The sequence below is a fragment of the Myotis davidii genome, unplaced genomic scaffold, assembly GCF_000327345.1.
Source record: "Myotis davidii unplaced genomic scaffold, ASM32734v1 scaffold343, whole genome shotgun sequence".
In the NCBI taxonomy this organism is placed as follows: Eukaryota; Metazoa; Chordata; class Mammalia; order Chiroptera; family Vespertilionidae; genus Myotis; species Myotis davidii.
This window is the reverse complement of record NW_006293809.1, coordinates 1,701,908-1,718,761: the sequence shown is the minus strand read 5'-3', so window position 1 is coordinate 1,718,761 and position 16,854 is coordinate 1,701,908.

Here is a 16,854-nt window from a genome sequence, read left to right as displayed (position 1 = left end):
CCCCCACCCCCACACACACCCTGCATTAATGTACTGGGCAGAATTTAATGGTTGGCTTCCAGATTTGGTATAAAACATTTGGAGAAGAGCAATTAGGGCACGCGCGCACACGTGTGTGTGTGTGTGTGTGTGTGTGTTCCCAGCAGCTGGTTCTCTGGAAAAGCCACCAGTCTGATACCTGGAATAATTCTAATGATTTCAGCCCCAAGAACTAGCATGAGTCCTTATTGTACGCTGCTTTGTATGAGTTAATTCCTTCCTTCCTTACAACAGCCCTTTAAAGGAGATTCTATTGTGGGCGCTCATTGTACCGACGGGGAGGGAGGCTGCAGAGGTGAGATAACTTGCCCCAGCCTTGCAGCTTGCTGAGCAAACGCGCTGTTCGTGAATGCACAGGCTGCACTTGGGAAATTGATTTTGTTGGTGATTTTCTTTGTGTCCATTTACTTACCCAAAAGGAATTTCAGATAGCTCCTCAAATACACACAAAACATGAATATAAAATGGGGGAAAGAAAAGGAATAGCAATGAGTAAAAAAGGGAAAATAAACCAGCCAGAGTCCACACGTAAGGTTAGCATGCTCTGAGCTTCTGGGTAGCTAAGGCAGAGAAGGAAAACTGACGAGTAATACCACGTTAGAAAGCATGGAATACACGGGCATCTCAGGAGGAAAAAAATTGTTTTTCAGAAGATTAAACCCTGAAATAAAGTTTCTCCCATTGGGCACTGACTTTGAGTAATAGATCTTAACCCCAGAACTGCTACAGGCAAAGGCAGATGCAGGATGACCAATTCGTGCAGCGACTTAACAGTTCACCTCGATCCATGGCAGTGATGCCGACCGGCTGCTGGTAACCAGCAGATCCCTGTGGCTAATGCAGCCCTCGCAGCCCTGTAAGGCGCAGGCTCCTGTTACCACCATTTCCATCTCGCAGATGAGCAATGAAGGTCCGGAGGAATTAGGGCCCTGCTCAGAGTTCCTCAGCCCTCGGGCAGAGGAGTCTAGACTCAAACCCGAGCCTGGGGCTTCACATCTGTGCACCCACCGCTCCATGGCAATACTGATGTGCAAGTGTAGAATCTTCTAGCAATCCCCCGAGATGCAAGCGGAGCTCATAGTAGCTTCAGATTCAGGATTTCCCTGAGGGGTGGAAATTAGCAGAGGAGTGGCCTAGGAGCCACGTTAAAGACCCTTCTCGCTGGGAACCCATTTCAGTTTATCCTGTGGGCTGAGGGACAGTGTCTGGTTATGCCAACAGAGCATCTGGAATCTTGAACTTGGCCTAGGACCAAGTTCAAGGGCACAAGTAATAGTGGGTAGAGGGGGCAGGGTCATTTCTATTGGAAAGGGACAGTGGACACGCGTCACAATTCCTGGTTTGTAATGATAACGCCGACATTCACAATTGTACTGCAACTGGGAGTCACATTTGAATTATTGGTAGAATTTGTCTGATCAACCTCAATAAAACCCTGATGCCACAGATGTTAGGTGAGCAGATGTAGTAGGAAATGAATGAGATCTTCCTCAGTACGTGATTGCAATGGAAAACAATTGGCCTGAAGAGGACTTGGATTTAATTCATAAGCTATCGATTATTGTTTTAAATCGTTCAGGTACACTTATGAAGTCCAAATGACAGTAGCTGGTGGGGGCCAGGAACCATGATTAAATTAAACTAGCAGAGAAATAGGATGAGACGTGTATCTGAGATGACATTTCATTTGGTCTGATCTCTTCATCTTCATCCCCACACTTTGAGTCCAAATGTCTTTTAATGGCCGTGATTGCTCATGTCTTTGAATGAGTCTTCCTGCCTCTACTTGCCACACATACTTCCTTCAAAGCCAGATAATTTTTTTTCAGACTATAAATCTGATTAGCTTACTCTCTCCCCAAACCCTTCCCTCCCCCTCTAAAACTGAATGTCTTCCCCTCCGTGAGAGCACTGGGCAAGATCTGAACCCTGCCTGCTTCTCCATGTCCCCTGGCCTCTCTGTGCTGACATACCGACTTTGCTTGAGTTTCTGAAGTTTGTCATGTTCCCTGTGGTCAGAGGACCTGTGCCCTCCCCTGATCAACACCCCTCCCCCCATATGTTTTCACAGCACCCAGGTACCTCTTTTTCGAAGCTTGTGTGGCCATTACATTTTATTTATCTGTACAAATTATTGATATGTCTGCTTCATTAGACTTAAATCAAGGACCATGTTATTATTTTGCTCTGTCTTATATTTCCTCTCCTTACCTGCCCTGAAGTCTAGCACACCATGATACTTAATATTTATTATGATCCCATGGTCGCCCTCTTACGTCTGTATCCAATAAGCAAGAGGATTTGTGTCCATCAAAAGACATATCCAAGAATGCCCATAGGAGCATTATCCTGGATATACAAACCTGGAAACAACCCCATTTCCATCAACTGGACCATACATTGTGGTCTATTCATACAGTGGAATACTATGCAGCCATAAAAAAGAACGAATTCCTATGACATGCAAGAAAAGCAATGAATTGCTGACACGCAATGTTAAGTGAAAGAAGCCAGACACAAAAGAACATGATTCCATTTGTATGAAGTTTAGAAATGGTGGAGGGCAGGCAGGGGAAGGTCCCCTCTTAGGGAAGAACAGTAATAACTACCATTCATGATCTCCATTGGTCAGATAAGGAAACTTGGGCTCTGAGAGGGGCAATGCTTTGCCCAAGGCTACACTGCTGGTAAGTTCAGAGTGGGGCTCACTCCCGATCTCATTGTGTCCTGACACTTACACATCATGCAGCTACACGAGAACCATTGCCTGGGCTGCTAGGCTCACAAATGGCATGGCAACACAAACTACACATTCCCCGCGAGGCCTGGGACCCAGTGAGACGGCCACTGTCTATCAGGATTAGTCCTGAGCAACAATGGGGGCTGTGAGCGGGTGCTCAAGGCCGTAGAGCTAAGGGCATAATGTCGCGTTTGTGGAGCTGTGACTGCGGACCAATGTGTGGATTGATTCCGAGTGACTTCCACTCTTACCCTGAATGTAGCCCCCGATATATTTATAGTGGGCCCCGAGTACATCTGCCTTTCTGACCCCCTTCCTCCCTAAGTCAAATATCAAAAAGTAGATGTTATGACTGCCTTGGCATAAAGGCAAATGTAACCCAGGTTGCTTTATATTTATTATTTTTGCTGATTAAAGAAATGAAAACCTGTTCGTGGGTCCTGAAGGCACCTCAGGCCCTGGCACCGTGCCCGCCAGGCCCCAGGGGGAAGTGGGCTTGGCTGGACGCAGGTGGGGTGAGCAGGTGCTGCCCATGAAGACGGTGGGTTTCTTTGGGAGTGGGGGCAAACCCGTGGTTGAAAAATACAACTGGAGACAGAGTTATTTTTTGATGGAAACAGATTCTACTTCTTGTAATTTTTAAATTGCCACAGTCACCAGAAATGATTCAGCCAGGAGCACGAAATGCCATTTGAGCCCAAATGATAGTGAAGACCTTTAGACTTAATGAAAAAGCAGAAAACAGCCCAGAAAACGAGACTGTGATTCATGGAAGCGGTGTTTTGTGTCGTTTTATGACTTGGAATGGGGTGGGGAGAAGGAATTGATGAAATGCCCCAACACGTGCGTGTTTATACGGGCCCTGATGGAAAGAATGAATCGTGCTTTTACGCTTTCAAAACACACCGATCGGGTCTCAAGTTAAATAGCAATCTGTTGAAGCCGATCTAAATACGGAGAAACTGGTCACATCACATAGAATCCATGCTCCCCAGAAGTTTAAAATTACTATTTGCCTTGCGGCTGACCCATTTTCGGCCTTTGAAAAAGGACTGAAGGAAAAAACGCTCCAGCAGCTTAGCTGGTATTTGTCCGTGGGATTTAGTAGCTCTTAGCGCGTAGCTGGTGTTTGCAACCTTTCGCGGAGGCCTGGAAAGGCAAACAAGCACCGAGGAGCTGGGAACTGCAGCAGCGGCTGAGCAGGCCCTGAATTGCACACAGGACACAGCACGTGGGCACATGTCTTCATTCTGTGCACTTCACGGCAGCCGTGTGCCACGCAGGACAGCGGGCAAGTGTAAAATATGGGTTAATTTCAGCATCACAGCACCTCCCTATTCTGTCAAGGGTGCTGAGTGTAATTGCTCGAAGGACCAAGTAATGTGAGAACAGGTGACTGTGAAACCAACAGCAAAGCCATTGTCGATGCAGAGAAAATGGCTTAAGCCACCACACAATTATCTGATGCCTTTCCTGCGTCATGATGGATGAGATAATCTTCATGCTCAGGCCAGAAGCGCTATGCCTGGATCTCACCCAGATGCCTCCCTCCCTGCCCAGGGAGCTCACATGACTGAGTGATGCCGGCTGGGTGAGCAGCAGCTGCCCTGGTCAGCAGCGGCACCATTCTCTAAATCAGTGGTTCTCAACCTTGGCTGCACATTAGAATCACCGGGGAATCTTTTTAAAATCCTGATTTCCGGGCCTCATCCTCCGGAAATTCTGTTTCTTTGTTATGGGGTGAGGTCACAACATTAGTAACAAAGAAACAGAATTTTTGGAGGATGGGGCCCAGAAATCAGGATTTTAAAAGATTCCCAGGTGACTCTAACGTGCAGCCAAGGCTGAGAACCACTGCTCTAGATTCTCTGGATCTGCCCTTATTGTTTCCTCAGTGACAAAGTCACTGCAGCTGTTATGGAAGCGGGATTTCTAGTTGTCTTTCCTTGTAGGCTGATATTACAGTTAGAACACCCGGGAGCCGGGAGAAGGCCGGGCAGGAGAGGATGTGTTTCCACGCTGGGATGTGGGTGAGAGTTGGGCATGCTTCCCATTGTTCAAGGCAAGCCAGAAATCTGAATTTCTCTCAGGGTAAACGCCATTCGGAGATGTAAAAGATATTAGAAGAACAGAACAACAGGGCACAGCCAGCAAACACCTGCAAACCCCAGTGCCCAGGCCACCAGCTCCTGGCCAGTTCATAGGGGAATATAAACATCAGGAGATCAGGGCCTTTTAATTAATAGTAAAAGGAAAATCTCATTTGGCTCCAGAGTTTTAACCAACAACACTCTGCAACAATGGATTCCCTATCTTCAACTCGAAGGAAAGAGGAATACATGTATAGCAGGGATATTTTAAAATTAAATTTATTGGAGTGGCATTGGTGAATAAGATTATATAGTTTTCAAGTGTTCAATTCTATGGTACATCATCTGTATATTGCGTTGTGTGACCACCACCTGCAGCCAGATCTTCCATCACCATATATTTGACCCCCTTTGCAACCCCCTCTCTCCTTCTGGAAGCCATCATACTTTTGTCTAGGTCTGTGAGCTTTTGTTTCTTTTTCTTGTTTTTTTCATGTGTTACTTTCAGTTTTATATTTCACACTAGAGGCCCGGTACACAAAAATTTGTGCACTCGGGGTGGGGGGTCCCTCAGCCCGGCCTGTGCCCTCTCGCAGTCTGGGACCCCTTGGGGGATGTCCACCTACTGGCTTAGTGCTCCCCAGGGGATGGGGCCTCAGCTGGCAGACATCCCTCTGGCAGCCTGGGAGCCCTCAGGGGATGTCCACTTGCCAGCGGGGAGCAGGCCTAAGCTGCAGTCGGACAGGCTTAGAGCTGCTGAGGAGGCGGGAGAGGCTACTGCCACCACCGCTGTGTGGGCAGCCATCAGCCTGGCTTGTGGCTGAGCCGAGCTCCTCCTGTGGGAGCTCACTGACCACCAGGTGGCAGCTCTTGCATTGAGCGTCTGCCCCCTGGTGGTCAGTGTGTGTCATAGTGACCAGTCATTCCCAGTCATTCTGCTGTTAGGGTCAATTTGCATATTACCCTTTTATTATATAGGATAGAGGCATGGTGCACGGGTGGGGGCCAGCTGGTTTGCCCTGAACAGTGTCCTGGATCAGGGTGGGGGTCCCGCTGGGGTGCTTGGCCAGTGTGGGTGAGGCTGGTCAAGCCCCCCAGCGGGGACCCTCACCCTATGGGGGTGTGGCCAGCCCGGGTGAGGGGCTGAGGGACGTTTTCAGGCTGCCCACATCCCCTTCAGGGTGGGGGTGTCCCACTGGGGTGCCTTGCCAGCCTGGATGAGGGGCTAATGGCCGTTTTCACACTGGTCATGCACCCCGGCGACTCAAGCTCCCAGTCTCTCCTTTTTTCTTTTTTTTCCCTGGGATTTATATTTATCTTCTATAATTGAAACTTTGTAGCCTTGAGCAGAACTGAGGGCCGGCCAGGGCAGGCAGGAAGCTTGGCTTCCTCCATTGCTGGGAGCAACCCAAGCCTCCTGCTTGCTCCAGCTCCGTGGCTGCCTCCATCTTAGTTGGGTTAATTTGCATACTTGCTCCTGATTGGCTGGTGGGCATGGCTTGTGGGTGTGGCTTGAACATAGTGGAGGGATGGTTAATTTGCATGTTTCTCTTTTATTATATAGGATGTGAGTGAAATCACATGGAGGTTTTTTTTTTTTTTTTTTGCTTTTTCTGTCTACCTTATTTTGCTTAGCATGATATTCTCAGGGTCCATTCATGTTGTCACAAATGGCACTAGTTCACCTTTCTTTATGGCCAAGTAGCATTCCACATCTTTTTTTATCCAATCATCTATCGAAGGATGCTTCAGTTGTTTCCATGTCTTGGTCACCATGAATAATGCTACAATGAACATAGGTGTGCATATATCATTGCAAATAAATGTTTTCAAATTTTTCAGGGTTTGCAAGAAGAGGGATTGCGAGTCATATGTTAACTCTATTCTAATGTGTGTGTTTTTTTACAATATCAATGAATTGCTTTCATGTGGTTTTAGTCAATGTCTTACTTAGTTGCTATGATGGGTTAGAAGAGATTTATGTTTTAATTGAATTTATTGGGGGTGATATTGGTTAATAAAATCAGATAGGTTTCAAGTGTACCATTCTATGGTACATTATCTGTATATTGTACTGTGTGTGTACCATTCAGTCTAATCTCCTTCCGGCATAATCTATGCCCCGTTTACCCTCTTCCACCTGCCCATCCCTTTCCCACTAGCAACCACCGTACTGTTGTCTGTGTCTGAGTTGTTGTTTTTCTTTTTGCTTAATATCTTCACCTATTTTACCAACTTCCCCTCTCCTCTGTCAGTCTGTTCTCTGTATCCGTGAGTCTGTTAAATGAGATTTCAATACATTGCTCAAAATGAACAGAGTATGAAGTTTCTTCAGTAGATGAAAAAACAGTAGTGGACAGAGATTTTAAAAAATAATGGTCAAGAAAACATCTAAACAAACTTAAATACCACCAGAGAGGGTTTGCCAGTAAGTCAATAAGCCAAAGAGTTATTAACCTCAACAGAGCTGCTGGTGGGAATCACAAGACAACTATCTGCCGTGCACCATTTCCTATTGACACTTCAGGGTAAACGAATGAAACGCTCCATTTCAATTACATTTTGGAAATTCATGTTCCCTCTTCCTCAAACGCGTAAATGGGCATACAACCGCAGCAACCTCATTTTTTCCTCAAAATCTTTAGTGTTTTCATCACTGTATTCCTTAACACAGAAGGCTACAAGATGGTGTCAACAAAAGTGGGGAGGCTAGAACTCTTCATTTCTGCTATTGACTCGTAGAGCCACTTGGAAATGAAACATGGCTTTAAGCTGTGCTTCCTGTTCCACTCAGGACCTCCTAGAACAGCCGTGGACAAACTACAGCCCGCGGGCTGGATCCGGCCCGTTTGAAATGAATAAAACTATTGAAAAAAAAGACTGTACCCTTTCATGTAATGATGTTTACTTTGAATTTATATTAGTTCACACAAACACTCCATCCATGCTTTTGTTCCGGCCCTCCGGTCCAGTTTAAGAACCCATTGTGGCCCTCGAGTCAAAAAGTGTGCCCACCCCTGTCCTAGAACCATAGGCTGGAGCTGGAAGGGTTCTTGGAGAATTATAATACAGATTTTATGGAGAGGAGAATTGAGGTGCAGAATGGCTGGCTCAGCCAGGGTCAAAGAGCAACACAAAATCAGCTTCAATTCCATGTCGGTGGTAGGCAGCCTTGTAATCGACTCCAGTGACCCCACCTTCTGGTAGCCACGCCCTTTGTATTCCTCTCCTTTTAAATGTGGGCCGGACCCGTTACCTGCTTCTAATGACTAGAATACGGCAGGAGTGATGGAACGTCACTTCCGTGTGGGTTACAAAAGAGTGGCTGCCATCTTGCTTGCCTTCTTTCTCATTGAACATCTCTCTTTCTCTCCCTTCTCCCTCTCTCTCTCTCTTTCTCTGTCTCCATCTCTCTCTCTACCTCTGGCTCTTCTCACATGTTTGCTCTGATAAAGCCAGGTGGAGAGGCCCCTGTGACAAAGCAAGGAGGGAGGCCACCCACTAACAGCCAGTCAGGAACCGAGGCCCTGGATGGACACAATCTGCTGACATGGTAGGGCCTAGAATTCGATCCTTCAGATGAAACACATCCCTGGCCAACACTTTGCAGCTTCCTGAGAGACCCTGAGCCAGAGGCACCCACTCTGTGCTGAGTCCCTGACCCATAGAAACTGGGAGGTGATCTCCACGCGCTATTGTCAGCCGCTAAGTTTGGGGAAATTTGTTCTGCAGCACTAGATAACGAAACGTCCCTGGGCTCCTGACTCAGGCCACTGCTCTTTGTCCAGTTGGCTGCCTTTATATTCTTTCTGTATTTTTTTTTCCAATGACTTTGTCCACATCCTAGTAATAATCACAGGCAGGACCCTGTACTAGGTAATGTCCAGGATACAAAGATGAGAGTGGCAGAGTTTTTATTCTCACAGAATTTTGCTTCAGGAATAGAACTAATTTTTATAGTGGCCATCTTGGTGGGATATACAAAGCTTTCTGTACAGACCAATACAGACCAGTTTCTTTGTTGGGAAAATGAACATAACGGTCCTACATTTTCAGACTATTGTAGGAAAAAGGAGGTTCCCAGAAGCAGTGCCTTGTGTGTGCCAAGCACCGAGCTAAGCACTTTGTGGAGACCAACTCATGTAATCTTCACAACCTTATCAGACACAGTAGCATGGCTCCCACTTTTATAGTCAAGGAAACTGTGGCACAGCTATTTTAAACAAGGTCACACTGGTAGAAATTGGCAGGTAGAAATAGGGGGGGTTTGGGTTATAGAGTCTGTATTTTAACAGCTGTTTCCAGAAAAAAGAAGAGTAATAGGATAACATATGTAGAGTGCTTAGCACAGTACCCAATTCTTAATAAGTGCTCAACCTGTGTCTGCTATGATGATGATAATCTCTCATTATAAAAGATATACTTTCATTGTTGCACTGGCTGGAGGCAGCAGATCCTGTACATACAAGATTTTATGATAGAAAGAGGTTTTGATGAAAGCAGACCCAAAACACTGAACCCTTTAGGCCAGTGGTTCTCAACTTTTTGACCCTTTAAATACAGTTCCTCATGTTGGGACCCAACCATAAAATTATTTTCGTTGCTACTTCATAACTGTAATGCTGCTACTGTTATGAATCATAATGTAAATATCTGATATGCAGGATGGTCTTAGGCGACCCCTGTGAAAGGGTCGTTCGAACGCCAAAGGGGTCCCGACCCACAGGTTGAGAACTGCTGCTTTAGGCTATCCATCAAGTGAAAAAGGCTGTTACTTTAAAAAATATTTGGACCTGAAGGTATTAAGATACTTTCTATTCAATGTGATCTAAAAAAAAATCCAAACAAATAAACAGCAAAATTATTTTCTTCTAACTGGTTTAAGCCAAAGGAAACTTATTGGTGCATAATAACTGAACACTCTGTGGCAGGATTGGCTTAGGGCAGGCTGGATTCAGGGCTCACACAGTGTCACTGGGATTTATTCCTGATGCCATCACCTGTGCTGGCTGGACTCTAAGACCACAGGCCACAGCTTCTCCCAGCCACGCTCTCTGTCGTTATGGAGAGATGACTTTGGTGGCTGGATCATAATATCTTTCCAGGTTTAAGCCACATGAGAATGAATGTCTTCTTGATAGCACCTACACAAAAACAGAGTTCCGTTCTGATAGGATGGGCTCAGGTCACATGCCCATCTCTGGCCCATATCAACAGGTATGGTGGTTTGATTGGTTAGAACTGGGTCATGTGCCCTATCCTCAGGCTGTAGGCAGAGCAACACCCACACCCAGGAACTGAGAGCAGCAAAGGGGATACTAGCCAAAGAAGTGGGATTGGTGTTGGGGCACAAACTGATGACACCCTGAGGTACCTGCATATTCAACAGTCAATCCATTTTAGATAGAGGGTAAATTTATGAACCTTGCATCATTTTGATTTTTGCTTTTGTCCTGAATACATCTTTTGATCATTATTTTCAACAGCCAGCATCTTACATAACTGTACTTTTACAATAAGTTATTGTAGCAAGTTCCTTTTTGATATACCTGCAAAATAAGAGTTGACTACTTTTTAAATATTTAGCAACTTCTGCTTATACTTTGGGAACAGAAAAAAGAAACACCGTACTGTGAGTTCACCTACTTTTCCACCCAAATTTTGTTTTTCAATTACAGTTTACAATCATTATTTTATATTCGTTTCAGGTGAACCGCCTACTGGTTAGATAATCATATACTTTACAGAGTGTTTTCCCAATATTTCCAGTACCCACCTGGCACCACACGTAATTGTTACAATATTGTTGACTGTATTGGCTGTGTTGTGCTTTACACTCCACGGCTATTTTATAACTATCACTTGTACTTCTTAATCCCTTCACCTTTTCATTCAGTCCCCCACCCACCTCCCCTCGGACAACCATCGGTCTGCTCCCTGTATCTATGAGTCTGCTTCTATTTTGTTTGTTTATTTCATTCTTTAGATTCCACATATAAGTGAAATCATAAGGTATTTGTCTTTTTTTCTGACTGACTTATGTCACGTAGCATAATACCCTCTAGGTCCATGCATACTATCACAAATGATAAGATTTCATTCTTTTTTTTTATATAACTGAGTAATATTGCATTGCATTTATGTACCACAGGTTTTTTAATCCACTCATCTATTGATGGGCACTTGGGTTGCTTCGATATCTTGGCTATTGTAAACAACACTGCAATGAACGTAGCAGTGCTTATATTCTTTCAAATTACTGTTTCTGGTTTCTTTGGATATATACCCAGAAGTGGAATTGCTGGATCTTAAAACAGTTCCATTTTCAATTTTAATGTCACCTAAAATTAAAGCAATCTCTCCACAACGACAGAGAGCGTGGCTGGGAGAAGCTGTGGCCTGTGGTCTTAGAGTCAGCCAGCACAGGTGATGGCATCAGGAATAAATCTGAGTGATCTTACCCCGCTTTCAGTTTCAGAAGATCACTTGATAGCTTTGTACAAATAAAGCATCTTGAAGAAAATGGAAAGGAAGCAACTTGGAAATGTCTGAATTAACCAAGGCTATGCAACTTAAGAAAACACTCTTGTGTTTGGTTTTATAGAAAGTAGGGTTATAGAGATAAAAAAAAATACTGTGTAAATGAACCAATACATGGGAACTCTATTTTTCATTGTGACAGGTTAACATGGTTTGGATTCTATTCAAAATCTGATTTTTTCTTGAAAAAGGAGTAATAGCAGCTAAAAAAAAAAGTCATTCATTCGTCTTTTGGCTTAGGAGTAAGAAAATGTGTTCCTCTTTCTAAAAGGGTGTGTGTGTGTGTGTGTGTGTGTGTGTGAACACTACTGCATTTTCCTTTTGATTGATGTTACTTATAAGGCATGTGGAAATACAGGAATTAAATGTCCTCCATCTCTTATGCTACAAACCTTTATAAAGGTTGCTATAAATGTCATAATTACTTTGTTTCCTGAAAAGTAATTTTCCCGTCAGTTTGATGTGTTCCTTTGAGATACCACATTATTAGTCTATGATGATTTTTTTTAAAGTGCATCAGTTATGCATTATTGTATTTTTATTATTTCTACCTTACAGTGAATTTTTTACTGACCTCCAGGCTTATTTCTAAGTCACTAATCATTCCTATAAGATGGTGAGATTGTTTTATTTTTTCCTCCTAATGAAATGCATCAAAATTTTAGGAAAACCCTTAACAGAGCTTAAAATGTCAAAAACAAGCTTAGGAAATGAAAAGTCACTACCAGCTAAATGTGAATTAGAAAAGAAGAAGAAGGCAGACCATGCTTAGAAGGGGGAGAGGACAGCAAGAAGCAGAAAGGAACAAGGAAGCCATAGTTGAGCACTTAATGTTTTTCATATCATCACTGTTCACAAGATGCATTCAAAACAGCCACAGAAACGGACAGAAAGACCAGAGGCACAGTGACCCATCATCCTCTTACAGCATTTAAATGTCCATTTCTTTACAATGTCTCTGATGGTAGGAAGAGAACTGTCTAAGAAGGAGAGATGACCAGGAGGAAGGAAAAAGGAGGAATGATTTTATTGTACATCAAGAAATCATTGGCTCAAGCTCATAAAATGCCATCGTATTTTATTTTATTTTCTAGTTATTCAAGATTCAACTATAACAGAATCTTTTAAACACCACATTTAAACAGAACATGAATGCTTTGTATTACACAGCTTAATGTGATTGATTTAGCATCCATAAGAAAAACCAATTACTCCCCTTTTTTTGCGTCTGTGTGAGACATATTGATTTAAGACAAAAGGCAGTAATTGATCATATCTTTAGAGGGCAAAGGTGAGCTGATGAGAGAGGAAATTGAAAAGGAGAGAGAGGTAAAAATACATGAAAAGTGATCTGCACATAAACATCTATTTTTGAGATTTAATTTATGATCTTTAAGTTTTATTTCCCTCGAATGGCTATCATCATTCAAGGAAGAGAATTCAGATACACACATCCATGCAAAGAAGCTGTATCTGTGCCGTTGGGCTGAGCCCATCTGTAAAATAAACAAGAAACACAGAGCTATTAACAAGTAAGATGAGCCAAGAATTATGGGCACAAATGTACCATCTTCTCTTTGGATGTTTACACAGTTTTCTGTCGCACTCCAAACCTTGAAAGGGTTCTAAGATGCTTCATAGCTTCATTTGTCTAACTGGGTATCTAGGAATTCCATTACTGCTTGAAGAATGCATGCATTTAGGGAAAACTAAAAGTTGTTTGTAATTATGATGAGTGGGTTTCTCTGCCTCCTTTTGGAATTGATAATGAGCTTACTGGCTCAGTTCCCCACTGCCTGCATTTTTATCTCTTTTTAAAACCTTCATCCTTATCTGTTGTTTATTTTACGGGAGGAAGTCACTGCTTTATTAATCACTGCTGGTCTCACCATGCGGAGATTTGAAGTGAGCTTATACGAACTGTAGAAACCACAAATGTAGGTGATAGCTCAAGTTTGGACCTCGTGACATTCCCCTTTCCTGTGAGAACTTTCATGTGCCCTTGAAAAGAATATATTTCCTGCTGTTCTATGACATCAAGGAGAGCCAGGTGATTGGTAATTGACTCAAGTCATCAATATCCTTCCTGATTTTCTATCTATTTATTCCATCGCTTTTTGAGAGAGGGATGTTGAAACCTCTGACTATAATGATGGATTTATTGTTTCTCCTTTCACCCCGATCAGTTGTGCGTCTTGTGTTTGGAAGCTCTGTTACTAGGAGCATAAACCTTTAGCTGATTGGGCTGAAGCACAGTTCACCACACAGAGCCCTATTCCAGGTGACAACCCGGAAGACAGTCGCGTGAGTCAGATACAAGGAGTGGCATGAGCAAGGAGCAGGGTTTGCGTTCTAATGTCATCGGTGACGTGGAATGTGCAAAGCAGGATGGATGGGTTGGGGCAAGGGCTATAGAAGTAAGACTGAAGACTGCGAATATGACCCAGAATGTGATAGTTAATGTAGAAACATCACCTGATACAGCAGTTGAGAGGGGCAGGCCAGCCTGGAGATCTCAGCGGTGTAACACCTTTAAGGGTGTAATACATTTAGTGTTTTGCCCCTCCATGGGCCCCACCAAATATGTCATATTCGTCTATGATGCTGGTACCATAGGCTTGATCCCAAACACACGTGGTCCTATCCTCATGGAGGCTTCAGGTCAGTGAGGTTGGGGGGGTGGTGGTGGTAGGTGTCCATGGAACATTCCCACAAATCATATAGAATGTGAAGGAAAGAGCATATAGTAAAGACCCTACTCTGATCTGTTGGGTTAAGAAAAGAATCCTTACAATGAGCTCTCTGCTGAGCCTAGAGAAGAGTTTTCTCAGTCAGTGAGGGCTGCCATAATCAAATGCTGTAGCCGGGGTGGGTTACATACAGAACAGAAATGTACTTCCTCACACTTCCGGGGCCGGCTGTCCAGGTCAGCGAGCCGGCGTGGTTGGTTTGGGTGAGAGCTCTCTTCCTGGCTTGCACAAAGCTCCCGTCTTGCTGTTAATCTTCTTCTAAGGGCACTAAGAACCTCATTCCACCCCAGTGACTCCCCGAAGGTCCCATCTTCACATACCATGACATTGGGGGTTAGGTGCGTGAGTTGTGGGACGACACAGACATCCTGCCCTTATAGGAAGTGTTCATGAACCTGAAGGGGAGGACCGCAGGGGGAGTTTTCCAAGGAGGAGGTCTCCTCTGACTTTCCCTGAGACCAATGACCTTCAAATGTGCAACTCAAATCCAGAAATTGCAACACAAAAAGACACCAGCCTCCCTCCCTGTGCCCCACCACTGTAACTACTTCTGCCTTCTCCACCCACTTGGGCGCCTGCCTCCCCCTGCCCTCAGGTAGGGAAGCCCAGGCCTTTGCTCATGTCAGGAGCATGCTTGGGTTGATGACAGCGCTCCATACAGAGTTACAGTCCCACGTGTCTGTGGCCGGACTTGTGTCCCACCTACCATGTTCTTCATCACCATGGCATTCAGTGAACCGGAGCACAGGCAGACACCTGGGCTGAGTGGATGAGTGTTTTAGCTTGATGCCCAAGCAGTCACCAGCTGTCCCACCTCTTTTCCTCCCTCTCAGCTTAAATTAGTGACGTCACAGACAGCCAGCTCCCTGGCTGCTAACCGCAGGGAACCTTAGGTTCATTTTTGAAAGGTAAGGTCTCTGAAGAAAGTTTCGGAATCTACAAATCTGTTCCAGAAGAACCTCCCAGTTGAGATCTGATGGCTGAGGGTAAGATCCCAGCAGTGATATTGACCACCACTGAATCCTATTGTACACTTGTTAGGATTAGGCATGTTGCTGAGTGGTTTTCAGCGATTTCATTCTCCCCACCATTCTGTTAGGATTTAGGTGGACATATAAGCTTAGTTTAAAGATGAGAGTAACTTAAAACCAGCTAATATTTTACTTATGCAGTCCCTCCCCGTGACCCTCAGGTATTTATGAGGCACCTACTGTACTTCAAACACATTATGTGCAACTTTTTACAGACGTTTAAGAAGCTTGTAGCCATAACTGGGGAGAAATTCACAATGAACATGTATTGAGTGCATTTATTGGGTTCTGCCCATGTTTCAGACTGTGCTTTTCAATCTCCAGTTACTTAATGCCTTTGACAAACCTCAGACGTAGGCTCTGTTTTCTGCCCCATAGTCTACAAATAGGGAAAGTGGAGAGTACACGCCCCCCAAATCAGATATTTTCTAAGTGGTAGACCACAGATTTAAGCCCTGGAAGTCTGTATTGTATACCTAATCACCATGCCATGCAGTTCTTTTTTAAGAAATGGACACACACACACACACACACACACACACACACACACACACTAAACTGTAACATGCACCAGTTCAGAATAATTCCTCTTTACCTTTTTCTCCCTGCAATGAGATCGAGGTGGTTAGCCAGGGAGTCTCACTCATCTTTTAGTGCCCAGCACTCTAGTGAGAGTGTTGATTTCGCTCCTCAGGGAACAGGGGACAGTGTCTGGAGACATTTTTGGTTGTCACAACAGAAGGTGGGTTGCTATTGGTGTCTAGCGGGTAAAGGCGGGGATGCTGCTAAACACCCTGTGATGCATAGGACAGGTCCCCCAACCCAACAGAGAACTTCCCAGCCCCAAATGTCAGTTGTGGTGCAGCTGAAAAACCCTGCCCTAACATGAACGCAAAGTGGGTAGCTAATACATAGTTTGTTTTGTGAATTTCAGACCAGATGCCAAGAATTTCCACCAACTAAAAACACTTAAATTCACACTTACCTTTCAATACCCAGCTCAAGTGTCATCTCTCCCGGACGCATCTCGGACACCCTCACACGGCGTTTCTCTTTTATAATCCTAGTAACAGATGGGCTGGTTTTACTCACTTTCTCTTCCACCACTTGGCTGTTCAGCCCTGTGCAGTGAATGCTGAGGCTAGCATAAGGATGACACAATTAGGCCAAACTGTGTTTCTTAAAAAACTGTATGATGCATTCAAGTAAAAAAAAAATACCTGTGGATTTCCATGGCTCTGTAGGTAGCGGGATGGGGTTTAAATCATAAGTTTCTGTGCATAAACAGTTATCTAGATTTTAATGCAATGCAAACCTTCCATTCAGTTGCTAAATCTCTTGATGTGACTTCTGGTGGGTTTTTTTGTTTGTTTGTTTTTTAGTCCTTGATAGGGCATTCTTTTTTTTTTGATAGGGCATTCTTTTATGTTTCAAAGTCGGGCTTATTGAGCTATAATATACACATAGCAAAATTCACCCTTTTAAACAAGGGTCTATTTATTTTGACAAATGTATGCAGTTGGTGTAACCATTGCAAAACCAGACTAAACACACCTATAAACTGTTAACGGCGAGCCTTTTACTTTATAATGTGTTTTAATTTTTGACAAGAAGCAGATATTATTACTCTTACAAGTATTTTCTGTCTGGTCTCTTGAGATATA